The 6,078-nt window shown below is 44.4% G+C and overlaps 1 long non-coding RNA gene across 1 annotated transcript; it reads right to left on the reverse strand.

Annotated features, from left to right (window-relative positions):
- Positions 1-910: 910 nt before the first annotated feature.
- On the reverse strand, positions 911-4,992 carry LOC145876221 (uncharacterized). Its single transcript, XR_014391467.1, has 3 exons — positions 4,808-4,992; positions 4,552-4,646; positions 911-1,073 (listed from the first exon to the last, which is right to left on the reverse strand). It is a non-coding gene; the product is annotated as an uncharacterized LOC145876221 (long non-coding RNA).
- Positions 4,993-6,078: the final 1,086 nt, after the last annotated feature.

The following is a 6,078-nucleotide window of genomic DNA, read 5'->3' on the forward strand; positions in this document are numbered from 1 at the left end:
GGGGAGAGGAGGGGGTATAGGGAAGGTAGGGGAGAGGAGGGGGTATAGGGAAGGTAGGGGAGAGGAGGGGGGTATAGGGAAGGTAGGGGAGAGGAGAGGAGAGGGGGTATAGGGAAGGTAGGGGAGAGGAGGGGGTATAGGGAAGGTAGGGGAGAGGAGGGGGTATAGGGAAGGTATGGGAGAGGAGGGGGTATAGGGAAGGTAGGGGAGAGGAGGGGGGTATAGGGGAGGTAGGGGAGAGGAGGGGGTATAGGGAAGGTAGGGGAGAGGAGGGGAGGTATAGGGAAGGTAGGGAGAGGAAGGGGTATAGGGAAGGTAGGGGAGAGGAGGGAGTATAGGGAAGGTAGGGGAGAGGAGGGGGTATAGGGAAGGTAGGGGAGAGGAAGGGGTATAGGGAAGGTAGGGGAGAGGAGGGGGTATAGGGAAGGTAGGGAGAGGAGGGGGTATAGGGAAGGTAGGGGAGAGGAGGGGGGTATAGGGAAGGTAGGGGAGAGGGGGTATAGGGAAGGTAGGGGAGAGGAGGGGGGTATAGGGAAGATAGGGGAGAGGAGGGGGTATAGGGAAGGTAGGGGAGAGGAGGGGGTATAGGGAAGGTAGGGGAGAGGAGGGGGGGTATAGGGAAGGTAGGAGAGAGGAGGGGGGTATAGGGAAGGTAGGGGAGAGGAGGGGGGTATAGGGAAGGTAGGGGAGAGGAGGGGGGTATAGGGAAGGTAGGGGAGAGGAGGGGGGTTTAGGGAACGTAGGGGAGAGGAGGGGGTATAGGGAAGGTAGGGGAGAGGAGGGGTTATAGGGAAGGTAGGGGAGAGGAGGGGGGTATAGGGAAGGTAGGGGAGAGGAGGGGGGTATAGGGAAGGTAGGGGAGAGGAGGGGGTATAGGAAGGTAGGGGAGAGGAGGGGGGACTTCCTCCATGTCAGATAAGCAGCCTCCAAGTCTACCCTCACCAACTGACCAGACTGAGTGAGTTCTGAACATCCCTCTCTGTCCTCTGATGCTGCGTCCAAGTCTTCTTGGGTCTTTCTGGTGTCTCTGTCTTGACTCTTTAGTGAGTTTTTTCAGTTCTTTCCCAGGCTGCCTGAAAAACACAAAAAGATGGCACATACATAAGAGTTATAAACTATCAAAATAAAGAGAATCCCACACTCCATATATAAACTCCCAGTCATTTATTGGGTATTTACCAACGTTTCAGCATCACTGTGCCTTCTTCAGGGTGATGTCATCAATACTTGAACCAGGTTATGTAGACAAACAGTGCAATTAGTGCAACCAATGACAATAGAGAGGGGTGTGTCATAATGATTAAGTTAATTACAATGAACTAATGAAACTGTTAAAAAAAACAATAGTTTATGGCATATTAAATATAAAAAAATAGTAGGGTATATTATATATATCCGGCTCTCCATGTAATCTGATTCATTATGATATAGGATCAGGTCCCCCCTCTCCATGTAATCTGATTCATTATGATATAGGATCAGGTCCCCCCTCTCCATGTAATCTGATTCATTATGATATAGGATCAGGTCCCCCCTCTCCATGGAATCTGATTCATTGTGATATAGGATCAGGTCCCCCCTCTCCATGTAATCTGATTCATTATGATCTAGGATCAGGTCCCCCCTCTCCATGTAATCTGATTCATTATGATCTAGGATCAGGTCCCCCCCTCTCCATGTAATCTGATTCATTATGATCTAGGATCAGGTCCCCCCCTCCTCTCCATGTAATCTGATTCATTATGATCTAGGATCAGGTCCCCCCCTCCTCTCCATGTAATCTGATTCATTATGATCTAGGATCAGGTCCCCCTCTCCACGTAATCTGATTCATTATGATCTAGGATCAGGTCCCCCCTCTCCATGTAATCTGATTCATTATGATCTAGGATCAGGTCCCCCTCTCCACGTAATCTGATTCATTATGATCTAGGATCAGGTCCCCCTCTCCATGTAATCTGATTCATTATGATCTAGGATCAGGTCCCCCCCTCCTCTCCATGTAATCTGATTCATTATGATCTAGGATCAGGTCCCCCCCTCCTCTCCATGTAATCTGATTCATTATGATCTAGGATCAGGTCCCCCTCTCCACGTAATCTGATTCATTATGATCTAGGATCAGGTCCCCCCTCTCCATGTAATCTGATTCATTATGATCTAGGATCAGGTCCCCCTCTCCACGTAATCTGATTCATTATGATCTAGGATCAGGTCCCCCTCTCCATGTAATCTGATTCATTATGATCTAGGATCAGGTCCCCCTCTCCATGTAATCTGATTCATTATGATCTAGGATCTTTTTATTTTTGTTATTTCACCTTTATTTAACCAGGTAGGCCAGTTGAGAACAAGTTCTCATTTACAATTGCGACCTGGCCAAGAATAAAGCAAAGCAGTGCGACAGAAACAACAACACAGAGTTACATGGAATAAACAAGCGTACAGTCAACACAAAAGAAAAAAGAAAGTCTATATACAGTGTGTGCAAATGGCGTGAGGAGGTATGGCAATAAATAGGCCGTAGTAGCAAAGTAATCACAATTTAGCAGATTAACACTGGAGTGATAGATGAGCAGATGATGATGTGTAAGTAGTGATACTGGTGTGCAGAAGAGCAGCGAAGTAAATAAAAACAATATGGGGATGAGGTAGGTAGATTGGATGGGCTATTTACAGATGGGCTGTGTACAGCTGCAGCGATCGGTTAGCTGCTCAGATAGCTGATGTTTTAAGTTAGTGAGGGAGCAATAAGTCTCCGGCTTTAGCGATTTTTGCAATTCGTTCCAGTCATTGGCAGCAGAGAACTGGAAGGAAAGGCGGCCAAAGGAGGTGTTGGCTTTGGGGATGACCAGTGAGATGTACCTGCTGGAGCGCGTGCTACGGGTGGGTGTTGTTATGGTGACCATTGAGCTGAGATAAGGCTGAGCTTTACCTAGCATAGACTTGTAGATGACCTGGAGGATGGGAGACCCACAGTATAGGTGCGTAACGCACAGAGACGTCAAAAATGTGTTTCAAAAATCGTCAAAGAGTAATTATTTTAACCTCTATGGGCTAGGTGGGACGCTTGCCAGTGTAATCCCGTGGCGCGTTATTCAAATTCCTCAAAAATGCAAAAACTTCAATTTTTCAAACATATGACTATTTTACACCATTTTAAAGATAAGACTCTCGTTAATCTAACCACACTGTCCGATTTCAAAAAGGCTTTACAACGAAAGCAAAACATTAGATTATGTCAGCAGAGTACCCAGCCAGAAATAATCAGACACCCATTTTTCAAGCTAGCATATAATGTCACATCAACCCAAACCACAGCTAAATGTAGCACTAACCTTTGATGATCTTCATCAGAAGACAACCCTAGGACATTATGTTATACAATACATGCATGTTTTGTTCAATCAAGTTCATATTTATATCAAAAACCAGCTTTTTTACATTAGCATGTGACAAGCATGTGACTAGCATTCCCACCGAACACTGCCGGTGAATTTACTAAATTACTTACGATAAACGTTCACAAAAAGCATAACAATTATTTTAAGAATTATAGATACAGAACTCCTCTATGCACTCGATATGTCCGATTTTAAAATAGCTTTTCGGTGAAAGCACATTTTGCAATATTCTCAGTAGATAGCCCGGCATCACAGGGCTAGCTAGTTAGACACCCAGCAAGTTTAGCACTCATCAAAGTCAGATTTACTATAAGAAAAATGTTATTACCTTTGCTGTCTTCGTCAGAATGCACTCCCAGGACTTCTACTTCAATAACAAATGTTGGTTTGGTTCAAAATAATCCATAGTTATATCCAAACAGCAGCGTTTTGTTCGTGCGTTCAAGACACTATCCGAAAGGGTAAATAAGGGTGACGAGCAACGGCGCAATTCGTGACAAAAAAATTCTAAATATTCCATTACCGTACTTCGAAGCATGTCAACCGCTGTTTAAAATCAATTTTTATGCAATTTTTCTCATAAAAAAGCGATAATATTCCGACCGGGAATCTGCGTTTAGGTAAACAGATGAAAGAAAATAAAGCATTCGGTCGACTCGGGCACGCGCCTAAGCCCATAGTACTCTGATCGGCCACTTGCCAAAAGCGATAAAGTGTTTCAGCCAGAGCCTGCCTCGATATCGTTCAGCTTTTTCCCGGGCTCTGAGAGCCTATGGGAGCCGTAGGAAGTGTCACGTTATTGCAAAGATCCTCAGTCTTCAATAAAAAGAGCCAAGATGAAACAAAATTTGTCAGACAGGCCACTTCCTGCATGGAATCTTCTCAGGTTTTGGCCTGCCATATGAGTTCTGTTATACTCATAGACACCATTCAAACAGTTTTAGAAACTTTAGGGTGTTTTCTATCCAAAGCCAATAATTATATGCATATTCTAGTTACTGGGCAGGAGTAGTAACCAGATTAAATTGGGTACGTTTATCCGGGCGTGTCAATACTGCCCCCTAGCCCTAACAGGTTAACCTAAAGCATTTAATAAAGACACTTATAGTACAATATTATGGGGAATAGGAATGAGAGGGCTACTTACACCATTTTGGGAAGGGATCACAGCAGTGATTGAATCAGGGTATGAGACATGAGTTGAGGTGTTCAGAGGCTTGACCAGTGCAGGACAGGATTTGACTGGGAAGACAATAACACAAAAACACTACACAGTGAGACAAAAGAGCTCAGAATGAGTTAGTCCAAGCAAGGAGTAAAATCATAGATGTGTAATAATGTGATTGTGTTTGTGATTGACTCTACATAAAGTAATGAGAGAAAATTAACAGGGCTTCCCTCACCGTGCTTGGAGAGGAAACATTCAATGTGCCAGTGGATGAGTGGGCCACATGAGACGTGGCTTCCAGTTCATGTGAGGAGGTAGTTGACAATGGTAGTGGAGTGGTCATCACTTGTTAAATCATGGAACAGGAGGGGACTCAGCTGGAAATACAAATAGCAGATACGTTCCCTTGAAGCTGACCCATCGTAGGTTAGAACAACAAGTTTGTCCATGAAGATAAACACGGAATTCAAATCTCGCCCACTTGGCAAATCAAAGTAGCCCAAGAAACTTTTTCTGAATAAAGCCCTGATCATCCACATACAGTACCTGATGATAACTGAGAACGGCAAGCAGACTGGTGGCAACCATAGGTACCAGAGTGGGGGGGGGGGGAGATTTTTTTGCCCTGGGGCCCAGAGTTTGTCCTTATCTGTTGACCTAACCAGGAAAACTCTGGACCCTATAAGGTATGACAGTGATGAATCAGTTGTAAAAGGTTTTGTAAGGGCTCTGATGGAACCAGTTTTAACTAAATCAGTGCACATGGTTTTAATAACTCTTAGGGCTCGCGGACCGCAAGCGAAACACCTATGACAACATCCGATGAAATTGCAGAGCGCCAAATTCAAAATAGAAATATATTAAACATTCATGAAAATACAAGTGTCATACATCATTTAAAAGCTTAGAATCTTGGCAATCGAACTGCGTTGTCAGATTTCAAGAAAGCTTTTTTTCAATTTCCACATTATTCATTACGAGATGAACAGGTGAGCAGTACGCGTCTATGAAATGAGAGCATGAACAGTGTGAGGACCGTTAACCTGTTAGGGCTAGGGGGCAGTATTGACACGGCTGGATAAAAAACATACCCGATTTAATCTGGTTACCACTCCTACTCAGTAACTAGAATATGCATATACTTATTACATATGGATAGAAAACACCCTAAATTTTCTAAAACTGTTTGAATGGTGTCTGTGAGTATAACAGAACTCAAATGGCAGGTCAAAACCTGAGAGATTCCTTTACAGGAAGTGGCCTGTCTGACCATTTGTTGAACTTCTTTTCCATCTCTATCATTTACTAAGGATCTCTGCTCTAACGTGACACTTCCCACGTCTTCCATAGGCTCTCAGAGCCCGGGAAAAAACAGAATGTCGTCATTCCAGCCCCAGGCTGAAACACATTATCGCCTTTCTCAAGTGGCCGATCAAGGGACACTGGCTTATGCGCGTGACCCCGACCGCCCACGCCTTTGGGATTTTTTCCTCTGTTTGCCGAAAA

The sequence above is a fragment of the Salmo salar genome, unplaced genomic scaffold (assembly GCF_965601325.2).
Source record: "Salmo salar unplaced genomic scaffold, fSalSal1 ptg000519l, whole genome shotgun sequence".
NCBI classification, from domain to species: domain Eukaryota; kingdom Metazoa; phylum Chordata; class Actinopteri; order Salmoniformes; family Salmonidae; genus Salmo; species Salmo salar.